Source organism: Leopardus geoffroyi, chromosome A3, assembly GCF_018350155.1.
Source record: "Leopardus geoffroyi isolate Oge1 chromosome A3, O.geoffroyi_Oge1_pat1.0, whole genome shotgun sequence".
NCBI lineage: Eukaryota > Metazoa > Chordata > Mammalia > Carnivora > Felidae > Leopardus > Leopardus geoffroyi.
Window position 1 is genome coordinate 943183 of NC_059336.1, and position 25793 is coordinate 968975.

Consider the following 25793-nt stretch of genomic DNA (forward strand, 5'->3'; position numbering starts at 1 on the left):
GGGGTGTCGCGCTCCTTCCCTTGGATCAGACAAGCTTTGCGCAGCCTGAAGGCATTTTATTTCCTCTTGCCATTTTGACATTTCGAGTCCTGAGCACCGAGGCTGTGCGTTTCCATTCCCAGTAACCAGCGGCCCATCACCCTGGCCTTCCGGGAGGAAGGATGGCCCTGGGTGTGGGGGTGGAGCTGACCCGTGGGTGTAGGCTGGGAAAGGGAGCCGGTCCCCAGCCTCCACCCATCCGGTAGGGACCTTCCTGATGGGCCTGGAGCCTCCCAAGGTTTCATAAGAGTCAACTTACTGCTGCCAGGCCCCGGCGCGGGCCCAGCCTCCGCATGCAGTGGCCTCGCTGCTCCCCGCACCTGCTCTCTGCCGATGCCCACGCCGCAGTCTCTCTCCGGCACACGAGATTTTGTGTTTGTGGATTTATTTGCGAGCTCCCTACCTCGGAGTGAAGGGTGCGGGGCGGTGCAGCCGGGTGGCTCAGGGCTCCGGGTTCCAGGCAGCCTCCTCCATGCGCACAAAGGCCCCTCTCACCATGGGCCGGCCGGCAACTTGGAGACAGGTCAGGTGTCTTCTTGGGGGCGGGACGTGGGCCGAGACCCCCTCCCCCTTCTCTCCCTGCAGCCTTCCGCGAAAGCCTGCGAATGGCGAATGGCGTGGGATTAAACAAACCCACAGAAACCGGTGACGAACCCCCGCCCTCGCGGCTCCTGCTGTCTCGTCACCCGCCCCCGCCCCTCCTGGGCGCAAGGCTTGTCACTCCTCCAGAAAGGGGTGGGGCTGTGGCCACATCTGGGAACAGCTGGCTCCGGGCTGCTTGACCTTTGCCCCCATTCCCAGGCTGGGGAGGAGGGGGACAGGGGTCTGGCCACCCACAGCGGTAGGGAGAGGCAGGAGGCCAGTGGCGCTGGCAGTGTAGATGAAGCCTGGGGAGGGGAGGCTGAGGCTTTCAGCCTCAGGGAGGAGGGGACAGTTTGCAAGGGACTACAAGCCCCATCCCTGCTCTGGGTCCCCTGTAGCCACAAAATGGTCCACAGCTTCCAGTGCTGGCTTGGGAGGCCCCCACCCACAGACCTGCCCTTGCAGCGAGGCCTGGATCCCCTCCGCCAGGCACCAGGAACCCCACACGTTTCCTCTGAGGGGAGCACCCCGGTCCTGTCCCTCCCCAGCCCTCCCACACCAGGACCAAGGCTCCCAGAGGCAGAGCAGGTGTCCTGAGGGAGGGGGAGGTAGGGGAGGGGCCCCCCCGGGAGGGGCCCCCCCAACTCAGCCTGGACCCTCTGCAGGCTGCTCCTTCGGGCCTTTTCCACCCCCACGTGCTCAAAGCATGCTTGCCTGGCTCCTCACCCTGTAAGACCAGGAGGGGGGACAACACAGCAAAACCCACCCCCACGACCAGGCTCAGGTCCCTGCCTGGAGCCAGCCACTGGTCCCTCTGCTTGGGTCTGGATGGGGCCTGATGTGGGAAGGAGGAACCTGCCCTTTGAAGCTGGTGGGGGGCCGGGACCCCCACCATCTTCGAGTTCCCCTGGGGGGGAGAGGCCGCCACAAAGGCTGTGACAGTGAGCCAGGCCAGGCACACAATGGGGCGGGCCGCTCAGGGGCCAGGGGCCGCTGCATGGAAATGAGGCCACAGCCCCTTCCCTGCCGCCCCCGCCCCCGCCCCCGCCCCCTTGCTCCCTCCTCCCTCCTCCCTGGCCAGCCCAGCCCCTCAAGGAGAGACAGACCAACGGAGGGCCCAGCAGCCCCAGAGCATCTCCACCCTGATCCTGGGATGATGGGTCCACGGGCCAGAGAGCTGTGGAGCCGCTCGACTGCGGGCGCTTGCGAGGTTGCTGCGGGAGCCCAGGTACGTGCAGCACCTGGGCTGGGCCAAGCGGGGAGCTTTGGAGGCTAGTGCAGCCGTCCTAGGCAGCAGCCAGGGGAGGCTGGATGCCTGGCCAGTGGCGGGAACAGGCCTTTTGTTCCCCAGGCGCCCCTGCCGGACCTCCCTGAGGTTCCGGGCGGCTCTGTGGCCACCCAGCTAGGAAGTAAGAACCCCGGCCAGCTGCCTCCCCACCAGCCCCTGCCCCGGGACTAGGCTCCCCCCTCCATAGGGCTGGTCCTGGCTTTGGAGCGGCTCCCCACTGCCTCCCAGCAGCTCCCCACTGGCCTCATCTAGCATCTTGGTGTCAGTACATCACCCCTGGGAGGCAGGGGTGAGGGTTTGTCCCCACTACTGTCCTCCAGAAAGCATTTAGGAGGCCTGGAGCAGGTCTCTGGGGTCTGGTCTCCCTGGAATTCTTCCAGGGCCCACAGAGCCCCACTCACCAGGCCTAAGCAGTTAGAGACCCTTAGCTGTGGGGCCCGGGACCCAGGATGCCGTGCCCTGGCCCCTAGGCATGCAGGACATCCTTCCCTGTAAAGGCAAAATGCCTTGTAAGGGAAGGCACATTCCTTCTGGAACCTGGGAGCTAGAGGCAGGGACACCCTTGGCCTTGGGCCTCCCCCCTTAGGACCCTTGCCCCCAGCTGGTTGTCTCCTCAGCCAGGCAGGGTGAAGGACGGATGAGGCCAAACGGGCCACAGGTTGGGGGACCCTTTGTCCCTTGGTCTGTTCTGAGGCCAAGGCCGCCAGGCTCTGCATTGTTCCTGCCTCCTCCGCTGATGGCCTGCGGTGAAGCATGCCTGTGGCCGCCCTCCACCCCTTTGGGCGGCAGGTGAGGAGGGACAGCTTCCCCCCCGGGTGGTCAATCCCACCTCTGGCCTCTGAGTGGGGAGCAGGGGTGCCTGGCCCTCGGGCAGCCCCCCACTGCCTCAGGCCCCCGTCAAGGCCCCCTCTCCCATCACGAGGCAGCCACAGCTCCGGCCTGTACTGCACTTGCCCTGCTCTGTGGCCCCCCCACCCCCACCCCAGTGGTGCCCCCTACTCCCCGGGTGCCCTCCCCACCGCCCCCACAGCGGCCCTGGAGCCTGAGCCGGCCCACGCCTGCATCCTGGAAGGTTGGGGATCCCGAGAAATGGCTTGGTTTGGGAGCAGCAGGACCCTCCTTGGTTGGGCTGTCAGGTCTGCTCATGGGAAGGGACAGGGTGGCTTCCTTTGTCCAGATCCGGGTCCCTGTCCCCCGTCCCTTGTCCCAGTGTCTTCCCTGTCCCGTAGCTCTTTCCCCTTCTGGCCTCTCCTGCCTGTGTTTGCTTCTCTCGCCCCTAAGCTCTGCACCCCCCCACCTTTCTGTCCTTCCTCGTCTCCCTGCCGCCCATTCCCTCCTCCCCTCTCCTGACCCTGGAACTCCCTCCATCGCTCAGTGTGCAGCTCCCTTTCCCTCCCTCATCCGCACCTTCATCCAGGGCCCGGCCGTCTGTTTCTCATGAGTGATTCTAGTGGGAAAGCAGTGGCTTAGGGGAAGGGGCGGTTTCCTGCCTCTCTTCACGGGCGCCCCCCACCCTGCGAATCAAGTGTCACAGGAAGTGTCCATGCGGGGAGACGTGTCTGGAATGTCCTTGCCCCAAAGAGATGCCCTCCGTGTGTTCCTGGGACCCAGGCCTGGGGAGGGGAGTGGACGTGAGGACAAGACCCGGTGCCGGCGGCTGAGCAGGGCTGTGGGCCCCAGGAAGGTCAACCCTCCTGTCTGAGCAGTGTGGACTCTGGGGAGGGGGCAGTTACGCCGGGGTCGGAGGGCTTCGTGCTGCAGGCAGGGGACAGACACCGAGCTGATGCCTCGTGCCTGGTAACTCTGGGAGGGACAGGGGGCCGGTGGACAGGGGCCTGCCCGGTGGTGGGAGGCCTGGGCTGGGCCAGGTAAGTATGTCCCAAGATCCGGGCTGGGGGATTGCCCACCTCGGGCTGGGTGCATAGAGGACACTCGGTGCCTCTCACCTGCGTCATTCGGGGGCCTTCAGCCCCACGTCTGTGGCGTCTGGTAAGGCCGTTGGCTTTCCTTGTGTCTGTCACGGTTTCCGCTTGCTTAGGGCCCGAGATAGTGGTTTTCCACGGGTGGAAGTGTGCAGCCCTTCCTGACAAGAGAGGACGTGAGAGAGGGAGGCTAGGGGGAGGGCAGCGGGCACCTGTGGCCCCGGGTGGGAGGCCCTCGCGGTTCCTGCACAAAAGGCTTGAATCAAGCCTCGGGTTTCGTGTCCTAATTTGTGACTGCTGAAGCGGGAGGTCTGTCTGGCGTGGGCACCTGGCGGGGGCTGTGAGTGGCACGGGCGGCCCCGAACCTGTTGCTGGAGGCGCCTTAGGCGGACGGGGGAGGGCGCACCACGTGCTGCGCTACCTAGGCCCCCCTGGAAGTGTGCAGGGGCCGCGTGCCCTCTGTGTGCACGGAGGCAAGGAAAGCACAGGTCCCCGGACACGCACCGTGGCCACTGCGGACGTGGTCTTCACTGGGCCCCTCCTTGCTCTTGGCCTCCTGGCTCCCGGTACCTTCCTGGGAAAAGCATCTCAGATACCAACTCTAACAGACGTGTGAACGAGCCGTGAGCACCAGCTCTGCCGTGGCCCCTCCTGAGGGCTCTGTACCTCTGGCTTCGAGCTGGCCTTGGCTGTGGGAGGCGGCAGGGCCCTCCCTGAGGGCGGAGGCCCAGTGAGCGCGTATCTACCCCGTGTGCTCCTGTCTGGGCCTCTCCTCGACAGACAGCAACGCTTCCTTCCAGGCGGCCTGCTCCCCGTGGTCCTCTGCCCTGGAGGGCAGCAGCCTCGATGCCATGAGTCCCAGGACGCTGTCTGTCCCTGGCCTCCCTGCCCCTGCCCACACCTTTGTAAGGTGCCCCTTTGGAGCCTTGTCCACGTCACTCAACTCTGGGTGCTTCTGTCTCTGGCCAGTCTCCTTACCAACAGGGGCTGAGTTAACGCAGCTTTTCCTGCCCCCCAAGGGCAGGGCCAGAGACCCCGGTGCTCCAAGGGCCTCCCAGACTTCCCTTCAGTGACTGAGGTGGGAGAGACTGATACTCAGCCGGCAGGGAAAGAAAGGGGGGGCACTCCCAGCGGGCGGCCGCCAGGTAGGAGTGGGGGCAGAGTGGGACAGCTGTGGGACCCAGGGCGCTCGGGTGCTGTTCCAGCAGGAGGGAAGCTGAGCGGGGCTGGCCCCGGGACCCCGCAGGGAGGGAACGCCGACACGTCCCCCCCCCCCGCCCCCCGCTTTGCTCCCCACCCTGCCCACAGCAATGACAGCGAAGCAGCACCGAGTCCTGAGAGCCGGGCCCCCACACCGCACCCGTCTGTGAGGCAGGGAGGTAGGGGAGGGGGACGGGGGAGCCCGGGCCTGAGCGGTGGGGGCCCAGCTGCACCCCCCGGGGCTGCGCCTGGAAGGGCACCAAGCCGCCTCCCCGTTCCGTGCCTTCAGTCAGCCAGGTCCTCACGTGGGGGCTGAGAGCTGTGGCGGTCCCCTGGGGGCTGGGGGTGCAGCCGGACAGAAGCCGGTCTCTCTCGGGACCCTCCCCGGGAGGAAGAGCCCTCACCCTCTGTACAAGAGGCGAGGCAGCCAGAGCCCAGCGTGCCTGATGTGAGAAGGCAGGTGTGGGAAGGGGCCTCCTTCCTCAGCTGAAGAGCGGGACACCGGACAGTGCCCCTGGGTAGTGGACCCTGGCGGGGGCGTGGTGACCCTGTGTCCCTGCCACTGTGGCCCTTCCTGTGGGCCGAGTGTCTGCGGTTTGGTTGAAGTCCTAGCTGGAGCATCAGGACCCTGCCTTGGCGTCTCTTCCCTCCTGTCCTGGCAAAAGGCTTCATTTGGGACCCGCCGTCCCACTGTGGGAGCCACCTCAGCACGGAGCCTCCCTGTTCCTTGGAGGTTCCAGGGTCCCCCGGGTGGCAGTGCCATGAAGGAGGGGTTGGACGTTCGCCGCAGGGCTGTGCCCGAGGCGCAGGGCCTCAGGGCCAGGGAAGCAGTGGTGGGGAGTGTCCCCCCCTACCCAACCCCCCCCGCAGGTCTGACCCTGACAGGGACACGTGCATCACGCAGGACAGGACGGTGGGAAAGGGCCGGCATTCTCCCTCCCTGCCGGTGAGCAGGGGCGGGTCCTCCCGCAGTGACTCAGACACCTGTGGCTTCGCTTTAAGGAGGGTGGAGGCCCCCCTGGCCGGAGACCTGCCTTCCGGACCCCGCCTCATTCAAGAGCTGACCTGGGACAGTCATTGACTCTAGTCCTAAAGGTGAAGAGCTACATGGCCACCCGGTCTGCCTCCTCCGACTCGGCCCCACGCCGGGGATGAGCTTCTGCACCACTGCTTATGGGGCAGAGGAATTTGCAGGACCCCTTGTCCCTGAAAATGGGTCGAGGTGGGGAGCGGGCTCGGGGGCAGGGCCTGCTGGACCGCCTGTCCTGGACCAGGCTCCGAGGGACCTCACCCCAGCTCTCAACCACACACCCTCTGCCTTCCTCCAGGGGTGACTTGGGGCAGACACATGGGCAGAGACCCCGCCCCAGCCCATGACACCGGCAGAGTGGGCCATGCCACGCAGACAGGGCGCCCGGACCTCCGCCGGGGACCCAGAACCCAGAAACTCTGCTTTCTGCCTCAGAGACCGACCTGGCTGGTCCTGCTGCGGGCCAAGGCCAATATTAGTGAAAATAATGGGCTCAGGCTACCGCCAGTGCCCAGAGAGTGAGGGCATCCTAAACCTGCTTTTTTGTCACTGCAAGACGTTTTCTTGTGAATCGTTCTTCAAAGTCGACGGATCTCACGACGTGATGGGTAAAGCTGTCGTGGGGGCTCCCATGGGAGGTGACCTTGCTGCAAGGGGCTCCCCGCCCTCCCCTTCCCTGCATTTGAGTCTCCTCACCCTCCTGGGACCTTCCTGCAGGGCCCTGGCCCCTGGAATTTGGCTGTCACTCTTGGTGTCCAGACACAGGCTGGGACGGGCCTCATGGCCCAAGGGCAGGTTCTGGAAGCAGACAGGCCTGGGCAAGGTCTCCTTGGCCCCTGCTCACCAAGGGCTCCCACTCACACGAGCCTCAGTGTTCTCATGTGAGAGATGGGGACAGTAAGAGCCCTGCCTCCCGGGGCCTGTGAGAGAGTTTAGGGACAATAAGTGTTTCATTTGTAAAAGTAACATTTTATTTATTTATTTATTTGAGAGAGAGTGAGAGAGAGCAAGAGAGTGAGCACACGTGAGCCAGGGAGGGGCAGAGAGGAGAGAATCCCACGCAGGCTCTGACACGGGACTCGAACTCATGAGCTGTGACATCACGACCTAAGCCAAATTCGAGAGTTGGACGCTCCGGAGACTGAGCCACCCAGGGGCCCCTCATTTGCAAAAGTAACATTTTAATGAAAATGCACACTTTTGAAGTAAGACCGTCCTGTGAAGCTTTGTTCAGAGCCCCACGTTCTCCCAGTTCGAAGGGTCCTGCTTTCCACCAGGACTGGGCGAGGAGAAGGGGCGTGTCCAAAAATGGGCCGGGGGCGGGGGCAGTGAGGGGGGTCCTAGGGTCCAGACCACCAGAGGCCTGGCCACTGCGGGACAGTAGGACTCAGGGAGGGGCTGCTACGCTCGGGGCCCCACCCCCCACAGGGCCTCCCCGGTCAGGCCGCCCCTGGGAACCCTGGCTGGACCTGACTCTCCCCGGATGGCAGGGGAGCCGGGGCCCCCAGAGGGTGCACCCAGCACGCCTGCCCTGCTCTGCCACGTGCGGGGCACGGGACATTCTGGCCAGGGGCTGACCGGGACCGGGGGCTCTCACCCACCTGACCACGTCCAGTCCTCTGTGGAAAAGACCCTCACAGTCGTGGGCACACCCTTCATCGGACAGGGGCAGAAGCCCACCCGCGTGTAGCCAGCAAGTATGGGGACACACACTAGGGTCTCCAGACCCCAGCCCAGGGCTCGTGGGAGGCTCCTTTCTGGCTTGTCCAAAGCCTCAGCCTCACAGCCCGTAGTCCGGGTGGTGGGAACTCAGGGGACCCTGGCCAGGGGCAGGCACCTGGGAAGAACCCCCAGGGCTGTAAGCCCCAACCCCATCTCTAGCGCGACAGTGTTCCTGCTTCTGGACCTCAGGGAGACCCTGCTCTGTCTGGGCTGCCGGCCTCGTCTCCAGGACAGGGAGGGGGCTTGGGACCCTCCAGGGCCCTCTACTGATTTCTAGCACCCCCACCTCAAGGCCTGGCTGGGCTCCGGGCCTCCTGCCCTGTCCTCTCTTCTGGCCTCATCGCTGCCCCCCATCCCTCACCTGGATTCCGGAGCCCCCACCTGCCAGCAGTCCCCTCCACGGGGCAACACAGTCCTCTCCGTGAGCATCCACCGGCTGCCCCCAGGCCCTGCAGAACGGGCCCTGCCTCCCCATCTGCTCTCTCCCCATTGTCATCTGACCCTCTGCCTGGCCCCCACCCAGAGCAGCACCCCCCCCCCCGGTCTCCCTCTGGCTTTCATCTTGACCCCAAGGTTTGGTGGGACACCGGGGGTCTGCTTACCTGCTGGCACCTTCCTCATCCTCTATGTTGGGCCACTTTGAAGGTAAGTGCTCCTGCCCTGTGGTCCCAGATGTGAGGGTCCGATGCCCAGGGTCGAGGTGGGGGCAGCACCTGGGGAAATGTGGAGGTGGAGGAAGCTGGTGGGGAGGGAGGGTGTGGGGCCATCACAGCCACTCCTGCCCGGACCCAGCTGGAGGCCCCAAGGGCTGGGGAGCTGGAGATGTGGTTTCCAGGGTCAGAGCAGGACGGCGGGGGAGGGGAGAGGCAAGCGGGTCCCCAGCTGAGGTGTAGCCCAGGTGGGGCTCAGGCGGGCATTTGTGCAGGTCCCCTCCAGGCATAGTCAGATGGCCTTGTCTCCCGTCTGTCCTAGGCATAGTCAGATGGCGTTGTCTCCCGTCTGTCCCGGGCATAGTCAGATGGCCTGACGGCACAGAGTAAGGTCCTAGTGAGTCTCGCTGGCAGAGAAGGCAGGCTCAGACTGCAGTGACCCTTCAGGGCCTGTCAGGACTGACGGTCCTGAGACCCCCACAGAGATCCTTCCCTCTGTCCTGGCAGCAGGCAGCGTGGGCCTGTGGCCCCACTGCCCTTGAGCTATTGCTCCTGAGCTGGTGCGGCCGGACTCCTGCCCACCTCTGGGCACCCTGCTCTGATCTGGCGCACGTAGGGGACTGGGTGAGAGGGGAAGGGGCAGAAGCCCGGCTGGCTGTGGGTCACCCCTGTGCCTGGAGCCTGCCGGATCCCTGCCCACCAGGCAGTGTGCAGGACTCTGGGCTCTGTAAACCTGGTGGGCTTAGGGGTGCATGGCATTCAGACTCAGGGCTCTGTGCACCCTGCGAGCTCTGGGGCACAGCTTGTCCAGACCTGGGGAGAGCGCAGTTGAGCCAGGGTCTGGGGAAGGAGCAGCTGTGCTCCCCCGTGCCCGTGTGGGTGGGGCCGGGTGGCTGTGTTTCCAGCAGCAGCCGGGTGGCTGTGTTTCCAGCAGATTCAGACTCTGGAGGGCACTGGGGCAGGATCACTGGGGCAGGATCACTGGGGCAGGAGAGGCCGAATGTGCCCCGGGGACAGGCAGAGCGAGCCGCTCGCCCCGGCCGGTGCGCTCCTGTTTGTGGCGGGCCATGGCGGCAGCCACCTGTCACTGGACCGCAGCCGGCCAGGCCAGGGTGTCCGACTCGTCGCGGGGAGCCCGGCGTTTCCCGCTTGGGTTAAGGAGCCTGAGGCCCGGGTGGAGGGAGTCACACCTGGACCTGGAGAGACTTCCCACACCCCGTGTCTCCGCAGCCCTGAGCTCTGGGTGTCCTGAGACCCTCAGCCTGGCCCTCGGTCAGGCAGCCAGGCCGTTCAGACGGACGGTCCCATTTTGCAGCGGCTGTCCAAGAACGACTAGCTACGGATGTTGTCATCCCCACTCGCCAAAAAAAATCCCGACTGAGCACCCACTGTGCCCTGGGCCCACAGCATCATGGTGACAGAAGCATCTGGACCCCTCCCCTGAAGCTTGAGCCGGGGGGTGGGGGGCAGGCCTGGCATCTGCTGTTGAGCACGGGCAAAGGGCTGGGCGGTAGATGGAGGGGTGGCGCAGCACTCCACAGAGGGCATGGGGAGGGGGCACGGATGCCCCCCCCGGGAGGGGCCCGGAGACTGCGAGAGAGGTCAGTGCGGCTGCTGCCGAGACAGACAGCCCGGCCCCTGGCCCGTCCTCCAGCCTCCTGCACACCACGCCCCCGCCGGCCCCCTGGCCTGTCCGTCCTCCCTCTTGTGGTCGAAAGCTCCCGTAGCCACCTACAGATCTGGATTAAATGCCACACCATGGGGAGGGACCTAGATTCCCAAGTGGCCCCAGAGAGCTCCCGAGGGGTGAACCTGGAGACCAGAGGGAAACGGAGGTTAGAGGGAACCAGGCAGAGAAACTCACCCTTCTCTGCCGTCTGCTCTGAGGTGCAGCTTTGACTTTATAGGGAGGGGATGTGGTCCTTGTCCTCTGGATGTCCAGCTGGGATGGACTCTTTGCAGTGTGCCCTCAGGTGGTGGCCCAGTAGTCACACACACACCCCACCTTATCCCCCACAGAGTTCCTTTGCATAGTTTATGTTCCCTGCCCTCGAGGTGCACGACCCTTGCCTCAGGCTCTGCTTTCTGGAGACCCGGCCTGAAACAGGAACTGGGGCTCCAGGAAGTGGCTGGCCTGACCTTGGAGAGGCTGGCTAAGACTGTGGTCGCTGCTCTGTCACTGCCCCAATCAGGGAGCAAGGAGCGAGGGATGGAGTGGACATGTCCTTTGGGAACCCCACCTCTGTGTTCTTGGCTCCTGGGTGGGAATTCAAGCCCGGCTGTGGCCCCAGGGGGCTGCCTGCAGGGTGGCTGGGACGTCCTGGGTCAGGGCTGGGGCCGGCTAGATCGACGCCCTAGCAGGAGACCACTCCCAGGGCCAGGCCGGAAGTCAGTGGAGCCTGCCTTTGGGCTGCCCAGTGGTCCAAAGAGAAGGACGGATCCTGGAATACTTGAGCCACCAAGTGGTTGATCGGCCTGATGAATATTCATGAGCTGCGCGTCCTCATCAGGCCGAGGTCTGCATCCGACGCCCTGCGCGCTGGCAATGCCTGCCTCGCCCCCTCTCCGTCCGTCCGGCTGACAGACGCCAGCCCGCACTCGGCTCCGATTGGCCCGGCTGCTCTCGAAGATGCCATAGCAACCCTGGCTGGTTGCCTAGTGATCTTTCCCTCTCTTCCTTTTCACCTAAGGCCCGAGCTAGTCATCCACAGACCGAGGGTGGAAATGTCTTCGTGCCGTGGTGTGTGCGCGTGTCGCGTGTCTGCACGCAGGTGTCCGTGTGTCTGGGTGTGCGTGCACGGGGGTGGGGGTGGGGGGACTGACAGGGGCGGAGCTCGGGGACCTAGGCCGTGCCACTGCTCCCCAGCTGCCTGGCTTCCCCAGCCTGCACCCACCCCTCGCTTGAGGACTGTGATGAGGGCACAGCTCGAGGCCCACGTGGGACGTCCTTTGATCCCAGCTGCAGCACCCACCAGCCGGGTCCCCACACCCGAGTCCTCGGGAGCCACGAGGACTTGTCTTCAGTCCCTCCTAGCACCTCGCTGGTAAAGTGATGGTGATGGCAGCGCCCAGGCCCTGTCCAGTGTATGGCACCGGGCTTCTGGTGCTTGATGGGCCAGTCTGTCCGGTTCCCACGCTGGGATGGATGCGATCTGACCTGTGCTGCGCGGGGTCCCACGTCTGGGGCCTGGCCAAGGGTCAACCCAGCTGTCCTGGACTTATCCCCCCCTGGGAAGGGTTTCTAGTGGACACTGAGGGACCAGCCCCCTGGGAAGAAAGCCGTGGGAAGACCCTCTCTGACTGGTGTTGCCATTTACGTTTTTCTTTAGAAAAGATTTAAGGAGAGTTTCAAACCAAGGAGGTTGGCAGGACCGCCAGGTAGATCCGGAGTGCAGACCAGAGACTGGAGGGGCCCAGGCCTGCCCTGTGGCCCCCGGACAACGTGCCTGGGAGAGCACTCCTGGGAGCTGACGACAGCCTCTAGGGCACGGGGTCCTGGGCACGGGGACAGGCTAGGGGAGCGCAGAAGAGTCACCAGGGCCACCGGAGTGGGAGGCGTGCTCACACCCTGGAGAGTGTTAAACTTCCTTTATTTGCAGACGTCAAAGAACTTAACTCTTTCAGTGGTATCAGGGTCAAGAAGTCCAGAGAATTGGGCCCGAAGTCGACCGCTCACATTTAGTCAGGGTCGTGAGACAACAGAGTAGAGGAAACTACCTCCGTGCCCACAGAAGCACTTCTGTCCGCTTTGCCCAGGGGGGGCGTCTCCGCCTGGACGTGCGTGTGGGGCAAACTCTGGCTCCCCTGGTCAACACAGCAAGTGACCGTCTCTAGTGAGAGCTGCACAGCAGCGTAGCCTCTGACTGATGGTCAGGGAAGGGGGTGAGACCTGGCTCCGTGGGGCCTGGGCGGCCTGATGGCCGCCATTCTGGAGGTGGATGCCTGGCACACAGGTGGTGGCACAGAGCGACAGGGCCCCTTCCTGCCTGCTGATTGGACACAGGTCCAGGTTTGAGGGACGTGGAGATCTCTTGGGGCAACTCCTGCTGGGTGCCGGGCCCTGGGAGTCCTCCTGAGCCTCCCTGTGGGCAGGGGCCACGCTCTGTCCCGTGGGGGGGGGGGGGGGGGGGCGGGGCGGTCAGGCAGGTCCCAGAGGAGCAGGACAGGCCCAGCTCTGTGCTCTGAGGGCACTTGCTCCAGGAGGGGGGAGCTGGGTTCCCTGCAAAGCCCAAAATGAGGCACCTCGGCCGGCAGTGCCCAGAGCCTTGTCCGGAGCCTCAGGGGTTAGGGTTCTCCCGGGCTCCTGATTTGTGTCCAGACCTGGGAGGGGGTGGCTGAGTGGCGGGACAAGTGTGGGTGGAGCTAGTTTCTGCAGTGGTAGTGGCGGGGGGGGGCGGATAGATTTGGAGAGGGGGAGACGTGAGCCAAGGCAAGGAGGAGGGACCCGGGCCAGCCGGGGTCGGCGAGCGGATCTGAAGGGACCTCGGGGGACTGGGATGGAAGGAACGGGGTGTGCGGAGACCGATGTGCTGGGGGGCTCGGGGCCCGCCCCCCACTGGTCACGGCGGCCCTTCCTCGCACCCCAGCGAACCTCCGGCAAGAGGATGTGCCGTGGAGCTGCACGGCATCACGGGCCAGCCGTGGCCCTGAGCCCACCTTGCAGGGGGACGTGCCCCAGGCTGGTTCTCCAGGACTGAGCCCGGCATCAGGGGGCGTGGGGCAGGGAGTCCCACTTGGCAGAGGTGGGGCGGGGGCTCCCTGTGTGTGTGGAGCTGGGCAGACTCCTGGTGGAAGGCCAGCAAGCAGGTGGACGCCCAGCTGGAGCGGCCCGCGGTGGGCACCTCGCCCCGCTCTCTTTCGGGAAGGCCACAGACAGGCTCGCTGTGCCAGGGGACCTGGGGCTCCTGACAAGGCCTTGCGGGCACCCCGTCCGGTCCATGTGCCCCCGTGCTCACACCTGCGGGGCTGCGGGCTCTGAGTGTGCAGGCGAGGCCCGGGTGTCTTCAGATCCGAACGTTGGCTGGGGTGTGTGTGTGCTATGACGTCACCTACCAGCAAGCCCAGCATCGGGGGCGGGGTGGGGTTCGCCTGCAGGGCTGGATGTGTGACTGTGGCCAATCCTCTGGGGTGTTTGGAGGTTAAAGAGCAAAGAGAGGGACGGGAGTGTCTGGCCCCCACCTTTCCCGGGACCTGACGCTCAGACCGGACCCTCAGGTTCAGGATTGTGGGGGGTGGGGACGGCCAGACACGTGGCCTGTCTGGTTCCCCACAGACCTCCGGGGACGGAGGGTGGCCCCAGGGCCAGGGTGGGCTTTCTGTGGTAACGGGGAGGGGCCCTGCCTCGGGTTGAGGCCCCCGCACATTTGGTTGCTGCGTCCAGGGTGCGTGGACCCTGAGGTGGGCGGCCTTCTGGTGTCCTCCTGGGACCTCAGGGCCTCCGGATGGGCCTGGGGAGGACCTCTCACAGCTGTGCCCACAGCCGGTCCCACGGGCCCTGCAGGAGCCTGCCCGCTGTCGGGTTCCCCCAGGCCGGAGGGCAGAGTGGGACTCCGCCTAGCCCTGCTCTCACCCCCCCCTCCCCCCCGGGAGGGGCATCTCCCTAAGGAGAAGCCTCGGCCGACCCCACCCCGGGCATCGGAATACTCAGGTGAAGGCCGAGGCCCACGTCCAGAGCTGGTGCAGGGAACAGACCGGAGACTCGCTCACTCCCACCCTCCTGCCCCACAGCCAGAGGGCCCGGGGGTTCCGCCTGCGGACACCCCTCCGGCTTCTGACCAGGGGGCGGAGCACGTGGCCACCGTGTTGTGTGTCCCAGGCAAGGTGGCTGCACCCCAGGACTGAGTGAGCTCACCTGGGGCACTTGGGAGGGAGGGCAGGGCCTGCTCAGCCCGGAGGCAGACGCACACACACACACACACACAGGTCCTGACTGGAGCCCCACCTACTGAGGTGGAAAGGGGGCGGCGGCTCACTGTTTGTAGTTTAGCACTTCCCTTGCTTGTGTGTGTGTGTGCGCGTGTGTGTGTGGACAGTTTTGCTGAGGTACAACACACACCCTACAGCTCACCCGTCAGCGTGTGCAATTAAACCATTTTCAGGCTATTCGCAGAGTTGTGCGGCCATCACGACACCCACCACCTCGGGCGGGAACCTGGTGCCACAGCCCTCGCTCTGCCCCCCTCAGCCCGCGGCTCTCACAGCGTGGTGTTTTCCAGATTCATCCGTGCTGTGGCCGTGTCAGCGCTTCATCCCTGCTAATGGCTGAGCAGTATTCCAGCGTGCAAATACACCGCGTGTTAGACGTTGGCGTTTGGCCATCATGAACAAAGCTGCTGTGGACGTTCGTGTACAAGTGTTCCTGTGGGCGTGTTTTCGTTTCTCTTGGACATACAGCTCCGAGTGGAGTTGCTGGGTCACAGGGTGAGTCTGTACTTAGTTTTTTGAGGAACTGAATCATTTTACATTCCCTTGAGCAGTTTAGGAGGGCTCATCTGGCTTTTGAACGTCACCTTTTTCTTATTCCCTGGAGACTAAAGCTATTCATTCACCCACCCACCCATCGATTCACCCATCCGTCCATCCATCCGTCCATCCCCCATGAGTTCCCTGAGTACCTGCTTAATCCCAAGCCTGGGTATATGATCTGTGGGATCCAGTGGGATCACGGCTCTCTGCCCTTCAAGTGCCAGGAGGGTCTTTAGGCTAGGAGGCACAGTGATGGGCACGAGCAGCCGCGTCCAGGGGTGGGTGCCTTCCTGGGGTTTTTCCTGCTTTGAAAAGAGGAATGTGTAGGACATCGGGGATAGACTTGCAGGTCCCAGATGCTACTCTAGTTCGGTGGCCGCTGCTCTCTCCCACCGGGCTCTCCCCATCCCACAAGCCCCACCAGGCCAGCCTGTCCCAGACCACCCATAGGATTGAGGGCACTGAGATTCTGCATTTCTGACAAGTCCCAAGAGGGTTGATGCCGCAAGGTATTAGGGAACAGGACCCGGCACGCTCCCATGCTGTCATGGCATCTGCAGCACGGAGACGCCCCTCCCTTGATGAAGTCCTATTGTCGGCACAGGTGGATGTTTCTTTAGTCAGATGAACCTCCCTGAGGGCAGCCCCCCCCCCCCCGGCCATACATCCTCCAGCTGGAAGCCTGGGGTCATTCCCAGGTGCTCTGTCACAGGCGTCACTGCTTGACCAGAGGTGAGAGCAGCACAAGAGTCTGGTGGGAGGAACTCTGTGGGGCTGTGGGAGGGCCCTGGAGCATTCCCAGCATGGGAGCTCCCCCATGGTCCTGTGAGCCCCTGAGGGGCCAGAAGCTCCCAGTTTCCCAGGCCAGGACCCAGGAGGGATCTGCGCTCCCGCCCAGAGGTCTTTCCCACGGGAAGGATGGCCCCAGCTTCTGGAGCACATCCCAGCCTGGGCTCTGATGAAGTGTGTGCCACCGTGGGCAGCTAGTGGCCAGCAGGGCGGAGAAGGGTGGACCCATTCAAGTAATCCCTCTTGTCCCCCTGTCGTGGGAGAACTGGCCCCCACTTAATACCTCCTGCTCCCCTGGGGCCATACCCGCCGACCTCACCACAAATAGCACTGTATGCGAATCAGATCAGAGGCTTTATCTTTGGAAATTAATCCAGCTCAGAGCGGGATTAACCAGGACATCCCTGTAGACAACGGTGCTCAAGGTCAGGGGAGCCAAGGGCTCTTCAGTGGAGCCTGATTTTCCCGTATTTCCTCAGCTGAAGCCAGGGGGACCCCCATAGCCTGCCCCAGCCCCTCTCCTCCTTGTGCAGGTGGGGCGGGTGGGAAGTAGGTGGGGGTCCTGGCTCTCGAGTCCATGAGCCCCTAGGCAGAGCTCTTTCCTGCCTCCTGTGGACAGGGGTCCCCGGTCCAGGAGACCTTGGGGTTGAGTCCGGTCAAGGGCCTTCCTTCCCTGCCCTGACAGAGACCCTGGGCAGGGAAGGGTTGGGGCAGGGCTTGGCTAACAGGTGGCCCTCCACCCTCCCTTCCTCTCTGGGTAGAACTGCCCCCCCCAGGGGCCCAGACGTTCCTCCCCCATTAGCAAACGCACTGGGACCCTGGGAGACCCCTGTGTGAAGAGGCCGGCCAGCCAGTCCTGGGTCTGAGGTCTGGAGCCCCCTCCCCACATTCCCATATTCCGCTGACCGGTGTCCCTGCCGACTGCTGCCTGGGTCCCCTTCCACTGGACCCCATGCTTTGGGGAGTGTCCGACCTGCCTTGGCTGTCCCTGGGGGTGGGGACAGGACTGAAGAGGCCGGTGAGTGAGGGTCCTGCGGACGGAGACGCTGGAAAATTGGGGCTGTTTCTCGTCTCTTATGTGAACATGGAGCGGCGTGTTTTGTCTTCTGCCATTTTCAGAAGAGCTTTTTTATTCTGTATGTGTGTTTGGAAACGTCTTTCTGTCCTCGTTTAACAGTAGAGGGCGGATCTTAGTGGGGAAGCTGCTGGCTGGAATGGAGCAGCCAGAAAATAGATGGGAGAGAGGAGGGGGAGGGGCAGAAGGGGGAGGGGGCAGAAGAGGAGGGGGAGGGGGCAGAAGAAGAGGGGGTGGGGCAGAAGGGGGAGGGGCAGAAGAGGAGGGGGAGGGGCAGAAGGGGGAGGGGGCAGAAGAGGAGGGGGAGGGGGGCAGAAGAAGAGGGGGGGCAGAAGGGGGAGGGGGCAGAAGAGGAGGGGGAGGGGGCAGAAGAAGAGGGGGAGGGGCAGAAGAGGAGGGGAGGGGGCAGAAGAAAAGGGCGTGGGGCAGAAGGGGGAGGGGCAGAAGGGGGAAGGGGAGGGGCAGAAGGAAGGGTGGACAGAAGGGGGAGGGGGCAGAAGGGGGAGGGAGCAGAAGGGGAGGGGGAGGGGGCGGAAGGGGGAGGAGGAGGGGCAGAAGAAGGAGGACAGAAGGAGGAGGGAGCAGAAGGAAAGGGAGGACAGCAAGGGGGGGACAGCTAGGGGACAGAGGGGAGGGTGGGCATGTCCCTGGATGTGCAGGGACACCGTCTCCTGTTTGTGAGTTTATGCCCCCAGGGAATGGGGGGCTAGGAGGGTGGTCTGGCTCCCGGCCTTCGGCACCTGATGGCAATTCCAGTCACGGGAAGGATTTCAGACAGATTTCTCCGGAGTTGCAGCTTTTAATAGTGATTTTATAGATCTTCGCGGTATCTGTGTTCATTTTCTTTGATTGTGCTTTGATGGTAAATGCGGGCTGGGCAGGTGGCTGGGATCTGGGCCCCCCGCCCACGTGCCTTAGCAAGCGCCTCACCTTTAGACCGAGCCGCGGGCCTGGGTGGCTTTGGAGGGTCCAGCCCCACTCACGGCGCACGGCCCTTATCACTCTGTTAATTTGGAAAACAGGTCATGGAAAATTAAATTGCTTAAAATAGGTCACCAATTATAACTCTGTATTCTATTAAAATGAGAGGGCCTCTGGAACCTTCGTTAGTTTACTGTCGATAAAGTCAGAACGTGCAGTCAAGTCTCTGCCAGCTCTGTGTGTTGCCTCGTGATGGCCCTGCCTCGGCAGGACGACCCCAACTTGCGTGCAGCCTCGTCCATAGTCTGAGAATCGCTTTGTGATCAACGTCCCAGGAGGACAGGAGACAGCTGAGTTTGAAAAGACACATTTCGGGGCACCTGGGTGGCGCAGTCGGTTAAGCGTCCGACTTCAGCCAGGTCACGATCTCGCGGTCCGTGAGTTCGAGCCCCGCGTCGGGCTCTGGGCTGATGGCTCAGAGCCTGGAACCTGTTTCCGATTCTGTGTCTCCCTCTCTCTCTGCCCCTCCCCCGTTCATGCTCTGTCTCTCTCTGTCCCAAAAATAAATAAACGTTGAAAAGAAAAATTAAAAAAAAAAAAGACACATTTCTAAACATTATTAATAAAACGAGGCAAAGTTTTATTAAAATGGGTTATTGTCCTGACGCCCGTGTCCGCAGCAAGGACCGCCTCCCCGCGGCCTGGCGGGGCCCACACTCTCATGCTGGATGCATGCGGTGAGCTCATTTGCCAGCAGCTCTCTGAGAGGACACAAAGGCACAGAGAGGCTGAGGAGCTTGCCCATGGTCACACAGCCCGTGTGGCTCCACACCATTCCCCACAAGAGAAGGGTCCTTCCCCCAAGACAGGCCCCGCTCAGCTCCCAGATGAGGCAGCTCGGGGCACTGGGGCCGCCTCGGCACCCTTGCAGGGGAGGAGCCTGCTCAGAAACCCACTTCTCTGGGATACAAGTCAAGGCCCTTCCAGCGGCCACCTGGAAAAGCCCCGCACACACCAGTGGAACCAAGGCCTCCTCTGAGCAGGGCCCGGGCCCCGGGACAAGGCCAGCCGAGGGAGCCCAGCTGGAGGAGGATTTGGGGGCGGGGACAAGGCCCCAGGCTGTGGGTCACTTCTGCCACGTCAGGGCGCGGGCAGCCTTACCTGGCCTTGCTCTGTGCCAGCCCCGCCCACAGGCGTCCCCTCCAGGTGGTGGAGGGGATTGGCAGGCACAGAGACGCCCATCGGGCCGCAGGCCCCGACAAAGGGCGGCCCAGACAGTGTGCGAAGAGCCGCCTGCAGCTCCCGGCGGCCAGGGTGGCCTGAGGTGTCTCTTGGAGGCCGTCTGGGGCAAGACCGCCTGCCTTCTCTTGTCAGGGGCGAGGCACCCAGCCTGGAGCCAGATGGCGGCTCCTCCGGCACCTGCTGTGTGACTGCAGGGGACTTCCTCAACCTCTCTGTGCCTCCCAGCTGCGTACTTCCTGCCGTGGCCACAGTTGTGGTTTTCCGGTTTTGCCACAGTTCAAAGCCCAAACATCCGGGTCACATGGAGTGCTGTGCTTGCTAATCTCTGTTGACTGCGGCCACTGCGCCCCCGTGCAAACTGAGGCTCCGTCTGTGTCTCAGGGGGTGCTCAGAGCACGGGCCCTGCAGCTCCAAACGCCCCCGGGACGCGTGCGGGCCCTTGTCTTCCAGTCCCAGTAACGAACATCTGCCCTGGACAAGGAATTTTACAAGACCCCGGCGAGCGGCGGCCTGGCCACGGAGCTGGGTGTGTCCCCCGTCCTCCATCGGGGCGCCCTCGGCTGACCTAATTGACCTCTGAAGGCCCGTCACCGGTGTTATTGCAAAAAGTCATCTTGTGCTTTATTCTGAACAAAAGGACGCTTTGCCGAGTGGGCTATTTGCTGGCGGGATTGGACTGTTTCTATTGCAATTTACCTGCGTTGCTGCAGATTAAGTTAAAAGCACATTCTAAATATAAACGCTCCTTTGAGAACTGGTCCGTAGGTTGAGTCTCTGCGGTGACGTGCCGTGTGTTCTCACTGCGGGGTACACGATCTGGGACCCCCATGTGGGCACGGGGATCACTCCAGTGGGCGGGGACCAAGCGCACCCAGGCCCTTCTGGGGCTATGATCCCCGGGGGGCTGTGCCAGCCAAGCATGCTCGTTGCTCCTCTCCTTTCCTGCCAGGAGCACGGTCCCCAGGACGCCCAGGGGAGGGGTCCGAGGCCTTGGAAGCCCCCACAAAGAGCGGGCTTGGCTTTGAAAGCCTCTTTCAGGCTACGGTGCACCTGAGTGGCCCGGCGCAAGGCTCTGTCCCTGCTCTGTGTACCTGCTCTGTGTCCCCTAGCAGCTGGGCCCGAGGACGGCCGTGAGACCTGGGGGATGCTGGGGGGCAAAGTCGGGGCCACAGCTACAGCCAGGGTGAGCCATTTGCCGAGACCACAGCGACAGCAGCCCCCTGAGCCAGACCGTGGGGCAGGCACCGGGGTGTCCTGTCCTGGGCGCGTCCCAGCCCAGCAAGACGGTGTTCTGTCCACCCCGTAGATGGTCCCATAGCACTTACCTGTGGGACACCCTGAGTGTCAGGCCTCACAGTGGCAGCAACAGGGCCCTGGGAGCAGAGTTCGGACCCTGACATCCGGGCTCGTCTGCGGCCTGGGCCAACGTAGGGGCCTCTGGGACCCCACTGAGAGGGAGATGCCTCAGCGCAGGGACATGGGCACCAGAGGCTCCAACAAGTGGGGAAGGACTTGGAAAGCCGGGTCCCTGGCTGGGGGTTGTGCGGGGCCCCCCAGAGCCCACGCGTGTCAGCACAGAGACCTGGGTTTAAGCAGCCAAGCGAGCCAGCTCTGAATGTAACAGATAAAGCCCATTTCCAGGAAGGACACCCCTGTCACCCCCCGCCCCGACACAGATAGCTAAAGACACAACAGGACAAGCACTCGGGAGAACCCTGCGTACCTGAGGCCCGGGGCCGCCTGAGGAGTGAGGCAGGGCAGCTGGCTGGCCGCAGGCCTGGGGACGGCCGGGCAGGGGTCTGCGGACACCCCAGAGGAGACGCCAGAGGGGCTGCAAGCCTCTCTGAAAGGATGTACCCACCAGGGTCCTGGTGGGATCCCGTTAAGCTGCCAGGCCTCGTAGCGGAACAGAATCGGACCCCGGGGCAGTGACGTGTTTGCTCGCAGGGGTACGGCGGGGGTCCAGGTGCCCGGCCGCCTCCCCCAGCAGGCGTGGGTGGTCGAGCTGGCTCAGGGTTTGCAAATCCAGACTCCTGGAAGGTTCCAGCCACTGCCCCGAGGAATGGAGTCCTCCCCTCTACCCCGCCACCCCGCCCTCCCAGCCCCCCTGCCCTTCCCACTCCCGCTTGCTCTCCTGCCCGGCTGCGCTGTAGCCGAGCCCCACGGGTGTTTGGTGTGGACTCCAGGACAGCTGGCTTGGGCACGGAGAGCTGCCCGGCCTAGGCCTTGGAGAGGATGCCTCAGGGCACGAAGCTGGCAGAGGTCACCATTGGCCCAGGCTGACCAGTTGGGGGCTCGATGGGACCAGCGTGTGAGGGGCAGAGCCTGTGGGAATGGTGAGTGGGTGCAGGCCCCCCTCCACCTGTGCTGGGCTGGGAGGCACCCACAAAGTACAGCAGGGAGGGGTGGCCTTGACCACCCCGACTTCTGCTGTGAGAATAGCCTGGCCCCGGGGAATAGACAGGGCTCCGTGGGCTCCGTGGGGAGAGGAGACGTGTCCCACAGCCCGCCCCCACCCCGCCCTCTGGGTGCAGCCAGCCAGCCCTCTGTCTCCCACCCCCCACCCCGGGCCCCTGGCACCCCTCCCCCGGGCCCGGGGAGCACGGGTGCAGAGGGTGTAGACCTCCAGCTGGCCCTGCACGAACCTGGCTGATGCCCAGGGTCCAGTCTCAGTGCCGGGACGGTTTCCACGTTTTGCTGGGACAGTTTCCACGTTCTGATCTCGCGAAGCCGCCAGAGCATCCGTGACCTGGGTGGGGGTGGGGGGCGGCGCAGGCAGAGGGACCCGCGGGGGCTGGCTTTACACATAGCATTTGTTTCCCTGGGCGGCCGTGACAAACTGGGTGGCTTAGAACAGCAGAAATGTATTCTTTCACAGTCTGGAGGCCAGCAGTGCAAGGGAGGGTGTGGGCGGCGCCTCCAAAGGGAGGAGGCTTTATGCCGCGGGGAGTAGGGGGTGGTGGTGATGGTGGTGGCGGGAGGGCTGCCCATGGGCACAAACGTCCGCGGCAGCGGCCACATCGCTCCCATCTGTGCCTGGCTCTCCCATGGCGTCCACGCCTCTGCGTGTGTTTTGGGAGCGCCCCTCCTTACAAGGACACCAGTCACTGGTTAGGGGCGCCCTGCAAGGTGACCTCATCTGTACCGATTACACCTGCAAGGTCCCTCTTTCCAAATAAGGTCGTGTCACAGGCACCAGCGTTGGGACGTGAAGTACTTTCTGGGGGCTCGATTGAGCCCTTGCGTCCGAGCCCCTCCCCAGCTCTGTCCCAACTGGGAGGGGTCCCGGTGCTCACTCCACCCTCCTGTCACAAACACAGGGTGCACAAGACTGGCCAGGGTGTCCTCAGAGGCCCAGGCTTATGCCTAGTTCAGTCTGGCCCGTCCGCTCCATGCCTGTCTGGATGGAATCTTCTCCGGGCCAGTTCCTTGAACGCCGACTTACCTGGACAGACAGAGCTCAGATGACAGACGCGGGAGTGACCACACTGGAGCCCAGCAGTGGACCTGACCGTAGGTCCTCGTGGGGCTGGAAACCTGAGGGGCCTCAAATCAGTTCTGTGCTGGCTCTAGATGACGCCCAGGGCTGAGATGGGAAGTGAGCTATTCTGGCAACTTCCAAGTCTCCAGAGGGGCTGCCAGGGAAACGCACAGATGAAAGATTCCCAGCAGGTGCCTGGGATCCGACAGACCAGGTTTCTCTTACGCCAAGCAGAATATTAGTGCGGGGGCCGCAAACCCCACGCTGGGCCGTGAGATCCCGGAAACACCCAGACACGGGCCATCCTGTCCTGAGACGTGGCCGGAGGCGGCTCTGGCCGTGGCTCTGGGAGCGTGGCCTCTGGAGGCTGGCTGCTTCAGGGTGCCTTGCCACCCCTGTGACCTCAGTGCCATGATTTAATTTGCCCCATCTCCCCGGCTGACACGTGGGCCCAGTGGCCCATCTGTGTGAGCTGGACGATGGTCAGCTGAGCCCGTGTCTGCGTGGCATTTTGCTCAGGGTCTGGCACATAGGAGGCGCCCCGTTAACATTGGCCCCTCTTCCATCAGATAGACCAGAATTTCTTATAGTGGTCTCAGGACCACCTGTGTCAGAACCACAGTGGCAGGCGGGGGCTTAGGGAAGTGCGGCAGCCTCTGGGCTGGCCCTCTGTGTCCAGCCATTAAGAGATGGCTGATCGGGGCTCGCCTCGTGTCGCTCCCACTGAAACCAAGGATGGATCGTGGGAGAGGGGGCACACGAGGTGAGGGCCAGGTTTGCCCCGGCTCCTGCTGGGTCGAGACATGGAGGGGGACGGCCCAAACAGATGGCAGAGCTCATGCCGAGCCGGCACGCATTTATCACTTCCAGGGTGGGTACCAGAAGGAGAACACCTGTGCGAGAGGGGGCAGAGGGATCCTTGGGGGGCCCTCGTGGTCCTTGCTGACGGCTGGGCCACCTGTGCCCAGAGTGAGACCACAGGGTCTGGCAGAGTAGGGTTAGAGTAGAGGGGCCAGAGATATCTGCTCCTGCCAGTCACAGCGGGGGTGACATTGCCGAACACCTCCAGCCTCCGGCCGAGGCCCCGAAACGGCGGTGCCCCACACTGAGGGCACAGTGCTCTAGGATGAAGGACAGACCTGAGGAGGACCAGCCCTAAGGAAGGAGGAGGAAACTAAGGTCAGCAGGCCTGGCAGCCCGCACTACTGATGGATAGACACACGTGCTCTAGCCTTCCAGCGGAATACGACCCGGCCGTAAAACAGATGAGGCACTGACAGGTTCTAGCACACAGGAACCTTGAGCGTTTCCGTGCCTCCAGAACAGCCACGTCCATGGAGCTGGAAAGTAGGTCAGGGGTTGCCAGGGGCTGGGGGAGGGGGTTCAGGGGACCAGCAGAAGCGGGAAGGGGAGATAAACATGTTCTTTTTTATTTTTTTTTAATTTTTTTTAATGTTTTTTTATTCATTTTTGAGACAGAGAGAGACAGAGCATGAACGGGGGAGGGGCAGAGAGAGAGGGAGACACAGAATCGGAAGCAGGCTCCAGGCTCTGAGCCATCAGCCCAGAGCCCGACGCGGGGCTCGAACTCACGGACCGCGAGATCGTGACCTGGCTGAAGTCGGACACTTAACCGACTGTGCCACCCAGGCGCCCCTTATTTTTAATGTTTATTATTTTTTGAGACAGTGAGAGATAGAGTGTGAGCGGGGGAGGGGCAGAGAGAGAGGGAGACACAGAATCCGAAGCAGGCTCCAGGCTCCGAGCTGTCCGCACAGAGCCCGACGTAGGGCTCCAACCCACGAGCCGTGAGATCATGACCTGACTCAAAGTCAGATGCTCAACCGACTGAGCCACCCAGGCGCCCCGAGATGAACACGTTCTTAAATTGATTGTGGCAGCGCTTACACAGCTCTATGACGGTCCTACCAACCATAATTTTACACTTCAGATGAGCAAACTCTGTGGCGTTTGACATATCTCCATGAAGCTGTTAAAAATTGAATATATGTTAAAGATCAAAGAAAGGGGAAGGTGTAGTCAACAGAAGCAGGACTTGAGATGATCTAGATGTTGGAATTAGCAGACAAGGGCTTTGAAATGGCTGTTACGAATATTTTCCAGGACGTAACCGACAGCATGGACGTAATGAATGAACAGATGGGGACCCGGAGCAGAAGCATGCAAGCTTGAGCTCGTTTGCGGAGGGGCCAGCAGCAGACTGGGACTGCAGAAGCAAAGGCCAGCCAGCCTGAGGACAGCCCGACTGAAATTGTCCGGTTGGGAGAACACAGAGCAAGCAGGGCCGGCCCGAGTGACCAGGGAGACCAATGCATGTTCAGTGCTGATATACAGACTGATGTGTCAGGCGATCCAGTAAGTATGTCACTGTAACCCCAAAAAGAGAAGAGATTAATAATGCATAAAAATATTTGCAGAAGTAATGCTGAAATATTTCCCAGTGTGGTTAAAAATATCAACCCGTGCATATGAGAAATGGGGCAAATACAAAGAAAAGCAGATTTAGGCTCACATAGTTGTTGCTACGAGGTGGGGACAGACGGAAAAGTCTTAAAAGCAGTCAGAGAAAAAGGACACACATAGACACGGGGAGACAATAGCTGGTTCTCATTTTAAAGGTTTCTATTTTTAAGTAATCTCTGCACCAACGTGGGGCTGGAACTCATGACCCTGAGATCTAGAGTCACATGCTTCACCGGCTGAGCCGGCTGGGTGCCCTGCTGACTGTCATTTTAAACAGAGGATTCCTGAAGATAGTGGAACAACATCTTCAAATGCTTAGTTAAAAACAAAAAACCCCAAAACAAACAAACAAACAAACAAACAAACAACCCTGTTAATTAGAGATTCTATATCCAGTGAAAATTATCCTTCAAAAATGAGGGTGGAGCTGGGCTGCCTGGGGGGCTCAGTCAGTTAAGCGTCCTGCTTTGGCTCAGGTCATGATCTTGCAGTTCGTGAGTTCGAGCCCCGTGTCGGGCCCTGTGTCGACAGCTCAGAGCCTGGAGCTGGCTTCGGATTCTGTGTCTCCCTCTCTCTTTGCCCCTCCCATGTTTATGCTTTGTCTCTCAATAATAAATAAACGTTAAAAAAATTAAAAATAAAATAAAATAAAATAAATTTTAAAAATAAGTCAATAGAGACATAATGAAATACTAAAAACCATTTGATTTACCCTAAAGAAGATGGGAATGGAAGAATATAGGGTCAAAAAACACATAGAACAAAGGAAAACAAGTAACAAGATGGTGGACTTAAACCTAACCATATCATAATCACATTAAATGTAAATGGACCAAACACTCCAGTTTAGACACAGACATTGTCAAACCGAGTCAGAAAAGCAGGACCCAACTACATGCTGTC

The 25793-nt window shown here is 62.2% G+C and overlaps 1 long non-coding RNA gene across 1 annotated transcript; it reads left to right on the top strand.

The window, feature by feature from the left end:
• The first annotated feature begins 1249 nt into the window (after window positions 1-1249).
• LOC123579875 lies at window positions 1250-24632 on the top strand. Its single transcript, XR_006702989.1, has 3 exons — window positions 1250-1849; window positions 14543-14853; window positions 24531-24632. It is a non-coding gene; the product is annotated as an uncharacterized LOC123579875 (long non-coding RNA).
• Window positions 24633-25793: the final 1161 nt, after the last annotated feature.